Consider the following 18,039-nt stretch of genomic DNA (forward strand, 5'->3'; position numbering starts at 1 on the left):
TTTATTTTTTAAGTCTTATAATTTCTTACTGAATATAGTGCCTAATTTAATTATTCATCTTCCAAAAATAGTAGAAATAGTTTCACTGAATTTTATGGGAGTGTGAAATCCTCAGCCTGGTGACTCCCTATAGAAACCACAGATGTAATTTTTATGATTCTTTCATAAGGGGACATGCCAAACACTCTTTCTGTTACTTGTCAGATGATTCCCCAGTTGTTCTGATAAATTTAATTCCAGAAGTTGGAGATCAATGTCTAGAAATGTTTCTAAATCAGCAATTACAAATTTCAATCAAACAATTCTCTGGGGGTAGCAAAAAACATGTTGAGTAAAATAAGTTATCAGAATGTAGCTTTGTAATTTGTAAAATTACGTTTAACTCAGTCTAGGAGTTTAGGTCTGTTTTCTCCAAGATGTATGTGTGAAGGTGCATGCATATTGTTTATCTGCTTTGCCTGGTAAGGCTGTGGTAACAAAGATTAGAAAATCAAAACCAACCATTGAAATCAAATAGCCTATTATAACTATAAATGGCTTTTGATGTTTTGGCATTGAAATTGCTTATTATCTAAAACTTTGTCATGTGGAGAACATTTTAGACTATTAAAGATAGAAACAATTATATTATTTCTGTGACAGAGGGGACCTTAAAACATAAGATCTCAGTCCTTGTGCTCAGCTCTAAAAATGGATTATATGAGAGCAGAAAAGGCAGATTATGTGATAATATATACAACAGGAAGGTTTGTGAAAATGAGAATGGTGCTATTATGATAGAGCCCTCATGCTTCTGATCATTTGGATGAAAACCCCTGGTCTCTGACCTTAGCCGTATTAGTGACAATTCAAATCACAAATTAAGTTTTATCTCAATGGAAAGTACAATCCTTAAATAAAAAAAAAAATACAGACCTCTGAGTGTAATTTGATGCATTCCTTCAACAAACAAAATAAATACAACTTCAAAAGACAGTTACTAAAACTGACAAATATTTTCTAAGTGTCACATGGAATCACCTAGTTTCTCACACTGATTTTTTATTTTCCTATAGACTGTGCCAACAGATGTTAATGTGGTGCAAATGAACATGTCAATTTCCTCCTACCTATGTTGACAAGTGTTAAAAGATTCAGCTTAATAATTCATGTCAGAGAGACAAGCTATCTGACCATTACCTGTCTTCCTCTTTTATATCAAGTTATTGTGTTGCCCATCCTGTGTTTGGTGTGTCCTATAATACTATAGCTTATGGCACAGCATGCAAAAGTCAGAAGTATTATTTTATCCACGCACACTCTGAAACAACAGTTGCTGTCCTCCTTTTATATGATGATTAGCAGATCAGTGGACCTCTTCTGCTCCAAGGCATAGGCGAAGGAGGCCAGTGGCATCTGTCCTGGTGCTCAGTTTTGTCTGTTAATTTATCAAAAGAAATCTTTCTTTGCTGTTTTAGTACTTTATTATTACTTTGCAGGAAGCATTTTAAAAATGAGATATAATTAAACCTGTTAAAATATCACCTTTCCAATGTATATCACATCTTAAATTACAGGATGCTTTTAAGTTTATTTTAGCAGATTGCATGTAATATATTCCTGAGTAACTCTCCTCAAGGGGCATCACAAGGTGACCATCCCATCAAGTTTCTTTTTCTTTCTTTATTTTTAAGATTTATTTTATTTATTAAGATTTATTTTATTTATTCATGCACAAGGTGTGAGGGGTGAGAAGATTCACCAGAGACAAAGTGGGGGACAGGACAGGCAGACTGACCAAAATACACTCCTGAGGGGAGCAACAGACCAGAGAGGATAGGTGAGCTGTGCCATGTGGGTTAGCTCCCTGGCCAGGGATGGTACTCATGCCACAGTGGCTGGCAATAGGTTGATAGTGCTGAGAATTTACCCCCTGTGCCACCTGTCCCCATCAAGTTATTTTCTGTACAGGAAAATACAGGAGTTGAATTACATTGTCAGACAAAACTTAAGAAAATAAAATAATCAGCATTCAAATATGATTTCAATGCTATTGCACACTTGCTATTAATATGTATATTAAATCAAGGCACTTCGTAAACCTACTGGCCAGGAAACAACATTCCAGGCTGGTATGATCCACATACATTGCAGAATGTGGCTAAGTAGCACGGTTATTTCTAATGGAGTTTTAGTAATTCTATAATACCACTGTTTACTACAGGATGCAGACACTTCTGTACTGTTACTTGGTCTTAGGATATTACAAACAATAATATCTTTGGATCTGTGAATGTATTATATTTTAATAAAATTCCATCTGAGTTATTTCTGATGCATACAGTAAAATTTTCTTGGTAAAAATGTAAGCAGTTTTACCTTTTGTTAATGGGAGCAATGATTGAGATCGCAAAGAATGAACCAAATTTTCCTGTAACTAGTAAGTCTTGCCAATATTAGTTTTTATCACTTGATTTATTTTAGTTACTTTAATGTATTCTTAAATTGCACTGGTGAATTATTTCAATTGCATTTCTATCAAGGTTACTAAATCTATATGTTTGTTGAATGTAAAGTCTAAAATTTCTGACAAAACATTTGTTCATCCTCTTTCTTCCATATGAAATATGAGTATAAAGTTTCATATTTACTTGCTCCAATTATATTTATAATGTAATTAACTCAGATTGTGCTTGTTGGTGGACACAAATAGGAACATATTAGGTCAATTAAAAACACGTATTGTATTATTTCATTGATCTAAATGCATAATGAATGATGTCACCTACCCCTGTACAAATTTCTCTCTCAAAAAAGTGCCTGAAAGACTCATTAGGGGGCCTTACAGGTTTCTGATAAGATTTTCTAAAAGAGCACATTGGTCTCCACTACTCCCACATCCCTGATATACAGGGTACTTAGCACCAAAGGTGTATAATGGATTCTGTCAAAGTGGGAGAAACTTGTGCACTAATTCTGCAGTTTTGTCTTACTGTACCTTAAAGGACAGCTTTAGTCAGGTTAATTTAGCCTTTATGCATTATAGTTATTTTTTCCTTTTATAGTTATTTTACCCAAAGCTGATATTTAAACCATTTTGAATTCAACATCATTTACATTTACAATGAGTACCCTACCTATGAAACTAAGCCAAGGTCTAAAAGAATCTAAAGACATGCTGTATCTTCTATGAAAAAGGCAATTAACAAGGTCTGAGTTACACACACACACACACACACACCACACACACCCCGTTCTGAAGGATGAAATGTACCTGGAAATTCCCTCAGGCCACTTCACCTGCTTATTTGGTGGGTGGTTGAAAGACTTTCCTTGTTAGCATGATAGAGATGCATGGACATATTTGAAGTTCATTCGAATGAAAATGCTATAAGTGTTATCAAATACAGACTAGTACTTTATCAAAAAGGCATCATTTGACTGTATAAATTTTAATGTATCTTTTAAACTTATATTTTGACATACAAATTTTATTCTTGTATATTTGCATATATGTTGAGTGACAGATGACAACACCCAAAGTTTTTCAATTTTTCCCTCTATACCAGGATATATATTCTTCTCTGTAATCTGAACACTTTAAAAAAATGTGTTATAGCTGATCTACTTGAAATTGAGGGCAAGGAGAGGGTTAGAGATTACCCTTTTACATAGTTTACTTTTTAAAAAACATATTAAATGAGATTTATTCCCATAGTTCTTAGTTTATATCCGTAGTTCTTTTAATACTTAGTATTATTTAAGGACATGTTTATTTTAGTCTATTAATTTTTGGTCAAATGTCATAATGTATTAAGCTTAATTGCATTTTTGGATTTATAATAAAAACATTTTTATTTTTGATCCTCACAATTTATAAGGTAGTTATTAATATTGCTGTTTTATAGTTGATACAACTGAAGTCTAGAAAAAGTACATTACAAATGGAAATGCCATATTTTTATCATTTCAAAAATATTCTTTTGAAAGTCTGTGTACCTGATTGCTCATCATTTATTTCTACCATTGAAATGACTCGTTAATATTCCATAACAGTTCATTTGAAGTCTCTGACACTTTTTGGACAACATTATATTTTCTATTATTTCCTCAATACATTCGCTAACAAATTTATTGGCTTTCCTCAATTCTGCAACTCTTTTACTAAACCCAGTAATGGTATTAGGGTCTTATGTGAATACCAAGAAAGATGCCCTTACAACGTTCTGATGATGTAGGGGAAATAATAATCATTATAAAATATACCCAGAACTTTACCTTTCAGAAAGGATTAATCTTTATGGGAAAAAAACTTTCCCTGAGCCTTATGTGAAATGGGAGAAGGGTCACTCTTTATCTCCAGATAAGTAACTTCTGGTCTCAGGAGTGGGGGAAAAGAGGGGAGAGGAGGAAGGGGGGAGGGGGAGGAAGGGGGAGGGGGGAGGGAGGGGGAGGGGGAGGGAGGGGGAGGGGGAGGGGGGAGGGGGGAGGGAGGGGGAGGGGGGAGGGGGGAGGGAGGGGGAGGGAGGGGAGAGGGAGAGGGGGAGGGGGAGAGGGGGGAGGGGAGGGAGGGGGAGGGGGGAGGAGGGGAGGGAGAGGGGGAGGAAGGAAGGACTTCCTTGTTTCTATAATGAAATCAGAAGAAAAACTAAAGTGACTCTCCCACAGTTTAAATCTATTTTACAAAGACATTAGGGAGGAATCTTAGGTTTCTGAGTTCTCTCCTTCCCACATTATCCCAAAGCAGGTTCCTTTTCAGCAATTCTCCGTGCTTAATTCCATACAGGAGTATGGAACCCCCTTATCAGGATGCGAGTTCTTGAACTTGCCACAGGTAGAGCTCAGACCGGAGACTCAAATAAAAAGAGTTTATTAAGCCAAGCAGATAAGAAGCGACTACCCCATCGCAGGGCAACCCCCTTGTTCACAATGGTGGGCATATTTATGGGATATTTTCGTAGTAGGGGCAAGAATATTCCCTTGTTTTCTGAGGAAAGCGCTTTTCTAAAATTGGGATACCAGCCTTTTTTTCCCCCTCTATGTTGCCAGGGCGTCCTGTCATGACTGCCTGGAGGAGTCATGTAGTATTATAATGATATTAAATGCTGTGGAGCTCTGTTTAGTTCAATTTAGGTGCCCTCCTTGCTTTAACCAGTTCAAACTGGTTCCGGGTGGCCTGTAGACCCCACCCTGTGTGTGCAGGCATCTGTTACCAAAAACTGTCTGCCCCTCTGTCTCAATGCCTCTTAATCCATTAAGACTTGATACAATTTATACATGTATATTACTACTGAGGGAAACATTAATATTCCTTATATTTTTTATATATTATAGCAATTTGTCTTGGAAACCATAATAAAATTTCATTTCTGAATGAAAGGCTAGTCAAAGCGGTTAGTTATTTTACAAATAAGAAAAATGACCCTTAAAGATGTTTTCCATGTTATTAAAAATCACAAAGCTTTTAGAGTTTCTAGTTCACCAAAAACTGCACTTACATTCTGCCATATAGTCAGAATTCTATTTATCATCTCTACTACCATCTGGACCCTAGAGAATTCTGTGTTTACAGAATTTACATAGGTAAGAAAGGCATTGTCTTGCTTGTTTGAAGATGTTAGTTACAATTAAGAACAAGCTCTAAGGCATAAGCAGTTCCCATACGACTATAGAAGATTCAAGTTTGTACAATTATGAGAAAGGTAGTCATGCAAAACTTAACCTTACAAAATTGAGTGTTCCAGGTTGATTGACTCTGAGACATCAAAAATAATAATAGAGAAATTTTGTCACCGTGGGTACTTGTTTATGAAAATGTCAGTGTATGTACTATATTGCTTTTGTATAATTGTTGCATTTCAGATTTGTTCACTGAATGAGCTAATTCAACAGACAAGTTGTCATTAAATTTCACTGGTGGGAGGCATATAAGATTTGCGAGCTTTTAATAGTTCAAACATTTCATCTGCCATCATTTAAAAACTTTAGTGTGCTATTTGTCATTTACAATATAAGAGTTGTACCTCTACAATTATTTTCAAATCGTTTCTTAACCCTTCTTTTATCATGTAAAATTTTAAGGAAGATTTTGTAGTAGGTTTTATTATTGCAATAATATATTTTCTGTAACATAATTATAGTAAACATTCAATAAATATTGAGCTGAGATGATTCTATTAATACTGCGTAAGGATTTCAAATCAAAATGAGATAATAAACATAGGGCTTTGACTGTATCTTATAATTTTTTAAAATTTATATAATCACCACTTAATTTTTAAATATTTCATTTATTAACACTATAATAAAATACAGTATTTTTAATTCAGATTTTTTAAAAAGATTTATTTTTATTTATTTATGCATACAAGAACTGGGGCATAGGCCAGAGGTGTGGGGGGTTGTAAGAGGATTCACCAGAGACAGAGTGGGGAGCAGAACAGGCAGATCTACTGAAATACACTGCTGAGGGGAGCAGCGGGCAAGACAGGAGAGGCCTGGAGCGCCTTATGGCTTGTTTCCCTGGCTGGGGATCAAATTCTTGCCACAGTGGCTGGTGATAGCTTGATAGTACTGAGACTTTAACTCCTGCTCCACCAGGGAGGCTCCAATTTAGATATTTTTTAAAGAAATAATTAGCAATCATTGCTAATTTTAGGAAGCATGCTCTATGGAGTATTTAAAAAACCTGCTAAATATGTAACCAGCAAATTCATGACAATGTATTTTTTAATTACTAATTCCATGTATATATTCTATATCTAAGAGTTTTTAAATGGTTTTTAATTCATTGTTATTTCATTCAAAAAATATTTCACCAGTGGAAAAATATCCTATTTCAGGAGCTAATCCTGGTATATGGGAACCTGAATGCTATTCACTTTCGAAATTTATGCTGTCTCTGATCCAAACAGTTCTGTTGAACTTATGTTCAACATAAGCAAACTGAGCATAGGTTCTGAGCCCTAAGAAGAGAGCTAGGGTGTAGCTTCCTTCTTCATGGACTGGTGGGTCCACGAGAATGTGCCAGAGGAGCCCAGGGAAATGATGGCACACTGACTGTGAGGTGAGCTGAGTGTTCAGCTCTGTGTGAATCTGGAAAGGGTATGCAGACTGGTTTAGTCACTGTCAAAGAGATCAAATTGGTTACTAATCAAGGATCTAGGCACATGCAAAATACATTGGAAAAATATTTTTTCTCAGACAATAGCCTCCCCTTGCAACATGATTCCAAAGGTCTAGAGTCCTCTTTGCTTTTCAGGAGTTATATATTCCTGTCATTAAGAGCATATCATGTAGGGCCTCCCCGGTGGCGCAGCGGTTGAGCGCTGGGTTGCGAAGCTGCCCGCAGCCTCTGCAGTGCCGGTCCGATACCCGGCTGCTCCCTGGCCACTGGAGGAGGGTCCCACATGGCCCGCAGACCTCTCCTGCCGCCCGCTGCTCCCCTCAGCAGTGTACTTCGGTCCTTCTGCCTGTTCTGCTCCCCGCTCTGGCTCTGGTGAATTCTCTCACCCTCCCGCGCTTCTGACTGTACCCAGTGCTTGTATAAATTTAAAAAAAAAAAAAAAAAGAGCATATCATGTAACAGATTAGAGTATCAAATGATCAAACAGAATAAAATAACAGCTTACTTAAAGGATTCCAGCAACCGCTGGCAAAAAAGAAATAAATAGGGCAAGCAGAACATGAGTCCAGAGTGCTGGATGCTTCTTGCCATCTTGGCACGACCATGACTCATGAGAAGCTCTCTCTGCATTTCAGAAAGGAAGCTTGGAGCTATATTTTTGAGAGTCCTTGTCCCTGTTTAGTTTTGAATTGAGTTTTCTCCATGAGAGAAATGTAAGTGAGATTGTGAAAATGGAAGGAAGGAGGGGAAAATGTTGCAACCATGGAGAAGCAATAGCAGTTCTTGCTAAGCATTTGATCATCATCCACAAACTACTGTAGATACAGAGATGTCTTGAGAGCTTATTCAGTATTTGAAATGACTGAAGTTTCCTTATGTTTGTGCAAACCAACTGTTTATGTGCTTCAGGCTAAGTTCCTAGATGTTTGATTCCCTGACTTCCCTGCTATGGAATCACTTATTTCTTCTTTGAATATTTGGCTTTTCATATTCAACACTCATTCTTATATTCCACCTTTAGTCTCAATATACAGAGAGTGGATAAGTTTTCCTGATGGAACTGTTTTACCCAGTGAAGTAAGAGATGTAAACAAATCACAATATACAAGCATTATAAAGCTTACAAGTAATTTTTTTAAAAGTAATATACAGTGCATTTATTAAGAGAGAGAAAACTTATTGCTGAGATCCAAAACAATGACCTGAAAATTATCACAATACAGAAAATTATCACAAGTAAAACAATAAAGGTATTGAAATACCAAAGAAAAGAGACTTGGAGTATATTTGCGTGTAGAGAAGGATTAAACATGTGCTCAAAAATGTCCCTGGACTGTGAAGAAGAATCCTGCCATAAAGATCACACCAAAATCCTGTTGAATTATAAAATGAAGTACATATTTGGGCATATACTAATAAAACTAGTGATTTTAAGGATAAGGAAACCAGGTTGTTTGCTTACGCTCTTCTCTGTAAAATGGGAAAAAGTATCTCAAAATGTGAACACATCAAATTATTACCAATATAAGGAGTTATTAAGCTTCTGGAAGGACTTCATTAGGATTGTTCAAACAAATTGTTAGGACCATTAAACATATTCTAGGGCCTCCCTGGTGGCGCAAGGGGTTTAGCACTGCACTATGAAGCAATCCACAGTCTCTGCAGCATGAGTTTAATCCCTGGCTGGCCATGGAGAAACCCACATGGCTCAGCAGACCTCTCCTGTCTCGCCCGCTTCTCCTGTCAGCAGTGTATTCAGTCAGTCTGCCTGTTCTGTTCTCCACTCTGTCTCTGATGAATCCTCTCACCCCCTGTATCTCTGGCCTGTACCCCAGTTCTTGTATGCATAAATAAATAAATCTTTAAAAAATAAACATATTCTATCCCCACTATAATTTCACATTTTTTATTTAAACATTGTTTAAAATTTGTCTTTGATTTCCTTTAAACTTATCTTAAATATTCATTACAGTCAGTGGTTCCAGGGACCATTGCAATGCTCTCCTTCAGATTAATCAGTGGCAATCTATGTTCTAGCTGCATACCAAATCTGGAATTTAACTGGCCAGACAGGATTACCTTCAGAAATCATGTATTTGTCATTTTATTCTTCCATATTTAACTACCAGTTCACTGGATAACAGAGAAAGCATTTATAGGGGCTTCACTCACCCATATTATCTGCTCCACTTTCCATTTAAAACTTTCTGGTTAGGAAAGATGTCTTTGAGGTGCATTTCATGTAGTGTTTCGCCCATATTTCCTTCTATATATTTTATGGTTTCAGGTCTTATGTCTAGTTCTTTAATCCATTTTGAGTTGGTTTTTGTGCATGGTGTGAAGTAGTAGTCAAGCTTCATTCTTTTGCATGTAGTGACCCAGTTTTCCCATCACCATTTATTGAACAAACTTTCTTTGCTCCAGTACATATTCTTTGCTCCTTTGTCAAAGATTAGTTGACCATAAATCTGTGGGTTTATTTCTGGATTTTCTATTCAGTTCCATTGGTCTGTGTGCCTGTTCTTGTTCCAATATCAGGCAGTTTTGATGATTATGCATTTGTAGTATAGTTTGAAGTTTGGGAGTGTGATTCCCTTTTTTTTTTGACTGGATCAAGAAGATGTGATGCATATACACAATGGAATTACTCAGCAATCAAAAAAGATAAACACATGCAGTTTGCAGCAACATGGATGGAGCTAGAAGGGATCATGCTCAGTGAAATAAGTCAAAAAGAAAAAGAAAAATACTGGATGGTCTCACTCATAGCAGAAATTTAGAAAACCTAAATAAGGGACCAGGAAAAAGACTAATTAATACAAAGTAAAAATCAAAATCAACAAGCAACTATAAACCAGAGACACACTATGGGGGGGAGTGGTGGGGAGAGGAAGGATTAGGGTCAAAATAAGGGGGTGGGTGCAATTGTATGGGGAATATAACCAAAATGAAAATGCATACAATGTGCAAAAATGAAAAATGATGTAGGAATTATATAAAATAAAATATTAAAAAAAAAATTCTGGTTAGGCCCTCCTGGTGGCCTAAGAGTTAAGTCGCAGTGCACTATCACTACTACGGCCTGAGTTAGAACCCTGATCAAACCCACATGGCACACCAGATCTCTCCTGTCTTGCCTGCTTCTCCCCTTAGCAGTGTATTTCAGTAGATCTGCCTGTTCTGCTCCCTACTCTGTCTTTAGTGAATCCTCTCACCCCTCATGCCTCTGGTCTGCACCCCATGCAAAAAAAAAAAAAAAAAAAAAAAAGAACAAATAAGACTTTCTGGTTTAGAGATTAGAACATTTGTAATACCTGAGAGAATGTTAAAGAAAACTCTTCCATGTATTATGGCTGATTTAATTTAACACTAAACTTTTAAACAAGAAAATTTTACTTGATATACTTTCCTTGCATTTATCTATAATTGCTATTGATATTTGTCACCATATTTTCTATCAGCCCACCTGAATCATTTCCACCTGCATCATTTTCAGTAACGATAGGGTACTAGTGATCTCTCTTGAGACTACAAAATGTTTTTTAGTATATCACAACAAGAAATGTGTGTTTGTCTAAGTTTTTATATGTGTGTTTACTTTTTGTGTGCGTTTAAGTAACTGACTTTGGGCAACTTCCTCTATTTCAGCCAGCATATATTGCAAGAAAAGCCAGATTCTAAGATGTCTTTTTATTTTATTTTATTTTATTTATTTCTACAAGCACTGGGTACAGTCAGAAGCATGGGAGGGTGAGAGAATTCACCAGAGCCAGAGCAGGGAGAGAACAGGCAGACTGACAAAGTACACTGCTGAGGGGAGCAGCAGGCCAGACAGGAGAGACCTGCTGCTCCATGTGGGACCCTCGCCGGGTCCTTGCAGCCTTGCAGCCCAGCGCTTCACTGCTGCGCCACCAGGGGAGACCCCTAAGATGTCTTAATTTAATAAAAGATAAATATTTGATTTAATAAGTCTTTTAAGTTCCTCCAGATGAACACATTGAATTAAATAATAATGAATTCAAATTAATTCTATTCTCATGAAATTATATGGAATATCTCATGAGCTATGTATCACTCATATAGTTATATACAGATCCTGGAATATGAATCATAACAAAATATTTCAATAAGGTAGTTGCAGTTTTAAAACTATTTTAAAAAAATATAGAAATGAAAATGATACTGTTCTGGAGTATCATATAATTCTTTAAAAAAAGTGTTTATTTATTTATTATTTATTTTTGCATTGAAGAACTGGGGTGTAGGCCAGAGGTGCAGGGGGTGAAAGGATTCACCAGAGACAGAACAGGTGGAGAATAAAACAGGCAGATCTACTGAAATACACTGTTAAGGGGAGCAGCAGGGGAAACTTAGGAGGCCTGATGCACCATGTGGGTTAGATCCCTGGCTGGGGATCAAACAGTCTGTTGTAGTGACAATGCTGAGACTTAAACCCTATGCCACCAGGGAGACCGGTGTTGTATAATTCTTAAGTAAAGAAAAGACCTATTTTACCTCAAAATCCCTGACTTTCTATTTTTTGAGGGAAAATGAGCTATTATTTGAACAATGCTTCTATAGAGTCATAGGAGGGCTTACTAACTAAATCATTTGATTGCTACTTGTGTGTGGATGATGACACTGAACACAAAATTATTAAAATAGCATACTCAAAAGTGTTAATATCATTTTAAAATGTGCTTAACTTTTTCAGATAGTGAAGTAACTTATGCTCTGTGAATGATTATATTGATTTAAGGCAGGAAAAATTGCTATGTTTAAAATAATATGCAAAAATTTTATTAGAGCAGGGTACTAATGAGGACTTGCTGATTAGTTCTATTTTTAGAACTGTTCTCTGTAACTTTGGTGGTGGGTAAGTGAAGCATATACATATATCAAGGTGTGACACTGTACATATGTATGTATATTTTGTAGTTTTATAAATGAATGGTAAATCTATAACATTTGATTAAAAAAAGGAATATCTTCTGTGATTTCATATTGAGAGTTAATGCTAAACTAACACAGAGAAACAATGAAGAAGATATAGGCCCTGTCCTAAACAAATGCTCAATGCAGTATTTCTTTCTTTTTTTTTTTTTTAAGGAATAGAAATTTTTTTTTTTTTTAAGATTGATTTATTTATTTCTACAAGCACTGGGTACAGTCAGAAGCACGGGAGGGTGAGAGAATTCACCAGAGCCAGAGCGGGGAACAGAACAGGCAGAAGGACCGAAGTACACTGCTGAGGGGAGCAGCGGGCGGCAGGAGAGGTCTGTGCGCCATGTGGGACCCTCCTGCAGTGGCTGGGGAGCAGCCGGGTATCGAACCAGCGCTGCAGAGGCTGCGGGCAGCTTCGCAACCCAGAGCTCAACCTCTGTGCCACCGGGTAGGCCACAATGCAGTTCTTCTTGAAACTTCTTAATCTACAAAAACTAAATAGTAAGTAAAGATCTCTTTGAACGTTTTCATAAATATATATTATTTGAACCTTTGGGTATGCTTTTGAATTGATTTTAAGCTATTTATTAATCTCTACATACAGGGAAGCAACTCAATTATTGAATAAAAATAAGCATGGCTTCTACTCATGCTTCAACTCTTAACTAATGTATTATCCTTTCAGAGGATTTTCTGTAAAAATATTAAATGAAGTAGATGGAATACCTATTTCATAGAGTTTTGTGTTTTCTTTTAGAGCACATAATACATAAGCAAAAAAATACAATATGTGTATATATATATCCATTATATATATATAGATATATATTTGCATGAATTAATTTTCATTTTTATTATGGTTCCCCTACCAAATCACAAAATCACTTAATGCAAGTCTACTTTGTTCACAGTTCTAACTTGTTTATGTTCCTGTCCCTAGACCCTTAAACAAGACATGACATTTCCTAATAGGGTTTCAATAAATAAATTGTAATACAAAACAACAACAGGGAAAAATATTTATTTTGTTCATATTTAAAGTAGGTTGAATAAGGCCTCCTTGGTGGCACAGCGGTTGAGTGCTGGGTTGCAAAGCTGCCCACCGCCTCTGGGAGCCTGTTAGATCCCCGGCTGTTCCCAGGCCATCGGAGGAGGGGTCCCACATGGCGCGCAGACGCTGCTCCCCTCAGCAGTGTACTTTGGTCCTTCTGCCTGCTCTGCTCCCCGCTCTGGCTCTGGTGAATTCTCTCTCTCTCCCGCGCTTCTGACTGTACCCAGTGCATGTATAAACAAAACAAACAAATAAATAAATAACACGCTTCTATAAAAAAATAAATAAATAAAATAAAAAATAAAGTAGGTTGAATACTTTTATATTTTGTTTTCATTCACCTACTAGAATAACCCTGTGCGAAAGTCTATAAAATGTGTCTAGGGAGAATGAGAAGCAATGATGGAACATACTCTCAAAGAAAATAAAATAAAAGTAACCCCTTTTTTTTTAATAAATTTACTGATGCTTCCATTGGATAAATTCTTCAATTTTCAATAATGTTTTATCTAAAAATAAGATCCAAAGGCAAAATGCAAATACTTTTTCAATAGTGATCTAAATATATTAATGCTTTTTGCCAAACGTGCTAAATCTACTACATTTTCTTATATTGACCTTTTCTTCCCTTTTTAGTTAAAATAGTCCTTTCCAAACTTTAATAAAGGTTTCAATTTCAAGCTGTTTAATATCACCAGAAGATAAAGTACAGAATATTGAGCTATTTAAAGATTCATAAAGTACATCACTATATGTTATTAGGTCACAGCATCAACTTTAAAATTTTAAATTAATTTTTAGAAATGCGACTTGTCTTCTATATTGAAGAAAGACTTTATCATTTGTTTACTAAACTGCTTTGTACAGATTCTTTTCCTATATCTGCTAAAGTTAAGAACCATACATAGGAGACTGAACTAAGTTCAAGCACCACAATGTTGGATAAATGTTTATCTCTGTATACATTACTGACAAATGTTTTATTACTGATTATATTCATGGGAGTTACAGGTCTTACTAAACTTTGTAAGTAACTGGAAATTGATACAAGAAAAACAGTCTCAGAGAAGTCTCAAATTAATAAATGTATTTTTCAAAATTACCATTTTTCTACCAGATTCAGGAAAATTTGGGGTCCAGTTTTCAGAGATGCATTTCTCCTTAAACAATATATGCAAAGGTACTGTTTGTGAGGAGGAAGTTCTTTAGATTTTGGAACTTCCTTCTTATATATTTCATTAATTACAAAGCTTACCTAACCAGCCCTCATGTTCCACCCAATAAACTCCAGATTTATTTACAAATAAATTATGTGCTCATATTCAACATGTCTTGATGAAAACATCTCATAGATCAGAACTCTGGTATTTTTCCACTAGAAAATATTATTAGCAATTCAACTGGGAATTAGAGTGGGGAGTGGGGATCATTACATGAGCATATTTAGAAGAATATTTAGGTGAGGTCCTTTATTCCCTCTGATTGCCCGGTCTCAGACACAGAGAAAATGGTTTATAGAATTAGTGCTCTTTCCTTCCTTTTAAGAAAAGCACCGGTAACTTTATGAAGCCAGGTCAGGGGACTTGTTTCTTCCTAATTTTTCAAACAGTCAACATAAAAATGTGGCTAGAAACTGCCTACATTCTGGGATTTCAACCAAACTCCACTTTCCTGTTTTTGAAAATCACAAAATGCAAAATTCAACCTTGTGTTATTTCACAGGGGAGATTAATTTTCTCCATAATACCAACATAATATGTTGAATATCAGTTCCCATAAAATCTGTTCTTGACTTACTAATGCTAATTAGAGTTTAATGAACTGCTTATTTCAATAGTCATTTTTAATTTTCTAGCATCTATCTATCATCATCTATATCTCTACCTATATACGTAAAAAGATAAAATTCTATATCCCATGCATTTTAATACACTCACTAATTTATCTTGAAGTAACCTAATAGGAAAACATAAATGTTTAGTATTTAATGGAGTCAGAATTAAGCTGATGGGAGCAGCGGTGCTTCTGCAGAACTTCAGAAATAAGGAGATACTTCTTTTGCATAATTTTACTTCTATCTACATTATTTAAAATCTTTCTCATGAAAGTTAAGCTACCAACATACCATCTCTCCCTATGCTGTTATTATAAATAGGTAAATGGTGTATCACAAATTATCATTGTCTGTTCCTGTTCTATTCTTCATTTTGCAAGGGCTTCTTTTATGTAATCACTTTCTTCTCAGCATATATACAGGTTCAACAAGAGGAGTTAATACAACACTGTCATCTTGATTTAATATCAAATTACTTTCATGTCATTTGTTTCCTTTTTTTATTTTAAAGAAAAAATGCAGTTCTTACTTCTTCTATATGCATTATTCTGGTCTACTGGCAACTCATATAAAAAGCAGCCCTAGGGGGTTGGCATCAGAGATGATTATTTCCTCCTAGCGATGGTTTGTGTGATAGAATGTGTCAATCTAAACAGCAAGTGACTTTTTAGAGTATGTGTTCAGGGCTCTCCTTGTAGGATAATGTGTCACAAAGTTTCAACACAAGACAGTTTTAGGACAGGAAAGTGCTTTAGGAGTTCTTTAAAATTTGTTTGTTTATTTATTTGTTTACTTATTTTCATATCCCAGCATAAATGATGGCTAGAAATTTAATTTTAAAATACTACTAGGAGACATTGGCATGGACTAGAAGAAATTTTGAATGTCATTCTGGTTATTTTTTCTATTTGTGCTTGTTTACATTTACTTTGTCAGATTTTTTTTAAGTAATACTTCATTATAACATTACATGCATTCCAGGTGTTCATCTTTGAAAATAAACATGTGTACATGCTGTACTAACTTCACCTCTAAAATCCAACTCTATTCTTTTTTTTTAATAATAAATTTTATTTTTATATTCCCCATACAATTGCAGCCCCCCCCATTCTGACCCCAATCCCTCCCCTCCCGCCCCCGCCCCCCTAAAAGTGTCTCTGGTTCATAGTTTTTTGTTGATTTTGATTTTCACAACTCTATTCTTTACCTTACAATTGATGCATTTGTTCTGATACCTAATCTCCTTACCTCTTACCCACTGGAAATCACTAATCACTAGGTCTTAGAGTCCAAAAATTTAGCTTTGTTTTACTTGGTTCATGTTTGTTTTCTCTATATACCATTTTGAGTAATTTCATACAGGGTTTATCTTTCTCCCCCTGACTTAAGTCAAAGTTGTTGCCACATCTTTAAGCGTTATCAGTCAATGAACACTGGATTTTTTTCCTGCTCTTGGCTCTTGTAATTCTGCAATAAACACAGAGGTTTATATATCCTTTCAGTTGGTGTTTTTGTATTTTTCTTAGTCATATGACCCTAGAGCATGGATTGACAGATTATATACCCCCACCTAAATTCATATGCTAAAATTCTTCCTTCGAAGTGATGGTATTTAAAAATGGAGTCTTCATAATCAGGTCATGACATTGTATATAGGATTCGTGTCCTGAAAACGAGACCCCAGACTGTTTCCTTGACACATTTACCATGTAAGGTCACAGCAAAAATACTTTCATCTGCAAAGTTATCCCTGACCAGACAACAAATCTGCTAGTGCCTTGAGCTTAGACTTCCAAGTCTCCAGGCTTGTAAAAAATAAGTTTCTGTTGTTTATATGCCACCTGTTCTGTTGTATTTCTGTTGTAGCAGTCCAAATGGACTAAGACACCTGGTGAGGCTCTTTCTAAATTTCTCATCTGCAAAGGCTGTTAAATATATAAAGAGATTATTTTTATTTTAAGCTTTTAAATCTAGGGATGATTAGTTTTCAAAAATAAAAGATACAATTTTGCAATAAAGACAGTTACATGAGAAAGCTAGGCTAGAATAAGTTTATTTGTTAAAATAATTGTTCATTAAATCTATTAAATGAGTAATTATATGTATCTAGAATGTACTAAGTGCTATTAATATTTTGGCATAGAACGATAAGACACACATTTTCCACATGATGAAACATACTATCGAGTAGAGATTAATGTTCCCAAAGTAATATAGAGAGAAAGTATAAAAGATAGAATAAACAATTTTCTTTAAAATAACAATAGTAACTCACATCAAGATCACCTTTTTACTTAAAAGTGGTTTCAAGAAAACTTTAATTATTGAAAATATAACAAATAATATCAAAATGTATATAAGAAGCCCAGAAGTATAGTCGACATACACTAATAACTATAGTTGCTTGATTTATCCATGTGACTATTTTTTATCCCACAGATTTAAAAATTTACAAAAAAAGTATTTGTACTTTTTCTTAATCCAAGAACTGCCTCTCTTACATACAAAATACTTTTTCAAAAAGTCAAATACAATTTCTTCTATTTTTTTAGTCTTGAAGAGAAAACAAAATCATTGATGGTGCATCGTGTGCTACTGTTCATGGCTGTTCAGGTATAAGCAAATCAAGAGGCAGTGATTATTAATTAAGTGAAAAGGAAATGGCAGCCATCCAAATGGAGCACAGACAATTCTCTTAATACATCAGCCAAACTACTTGCATTAATTTAGAAAAAGATTGTGTACTTATCAGAGACTTAAATGACAAAAAGCACATTTAAGACCATGTTAAAGACAATAATCACATGCACAGCACTTGAGTTGCTGAAGAACTTTCCTGCTCTCATTCAGGAAATTGTTACCAATTGCCACTTTTGCTTTCACATTTTCTCCAACTCATTAAACTTTGTGAAGCTGCAACTGACAGTTAAAATAGATTTCAGTAGCATTAGCTCCAATTTCAAGAGATTAAATGCTGAGGATCAGAAAGTGGAATATTCTGATTAGGCATATTTACCCGGCTCTTAGAAAATGGAATGCAGGAACTTCAAAACTACCGTCTTAAAATACATGTTTACTTTTAGATCTTATAGTGCCTAAATAGTA

This window comes from Talpa europaea (genome assembly GCF_964194135.1).
Source record: "Talpa europaea genome assembly, chromosome: 13".
Taxonomy (NCBI): Eukaryota; Metazoa; Chordata; class Mammalia; order Eulipotyphla; family Talpidae; genus Talpa; species Talpa europaea.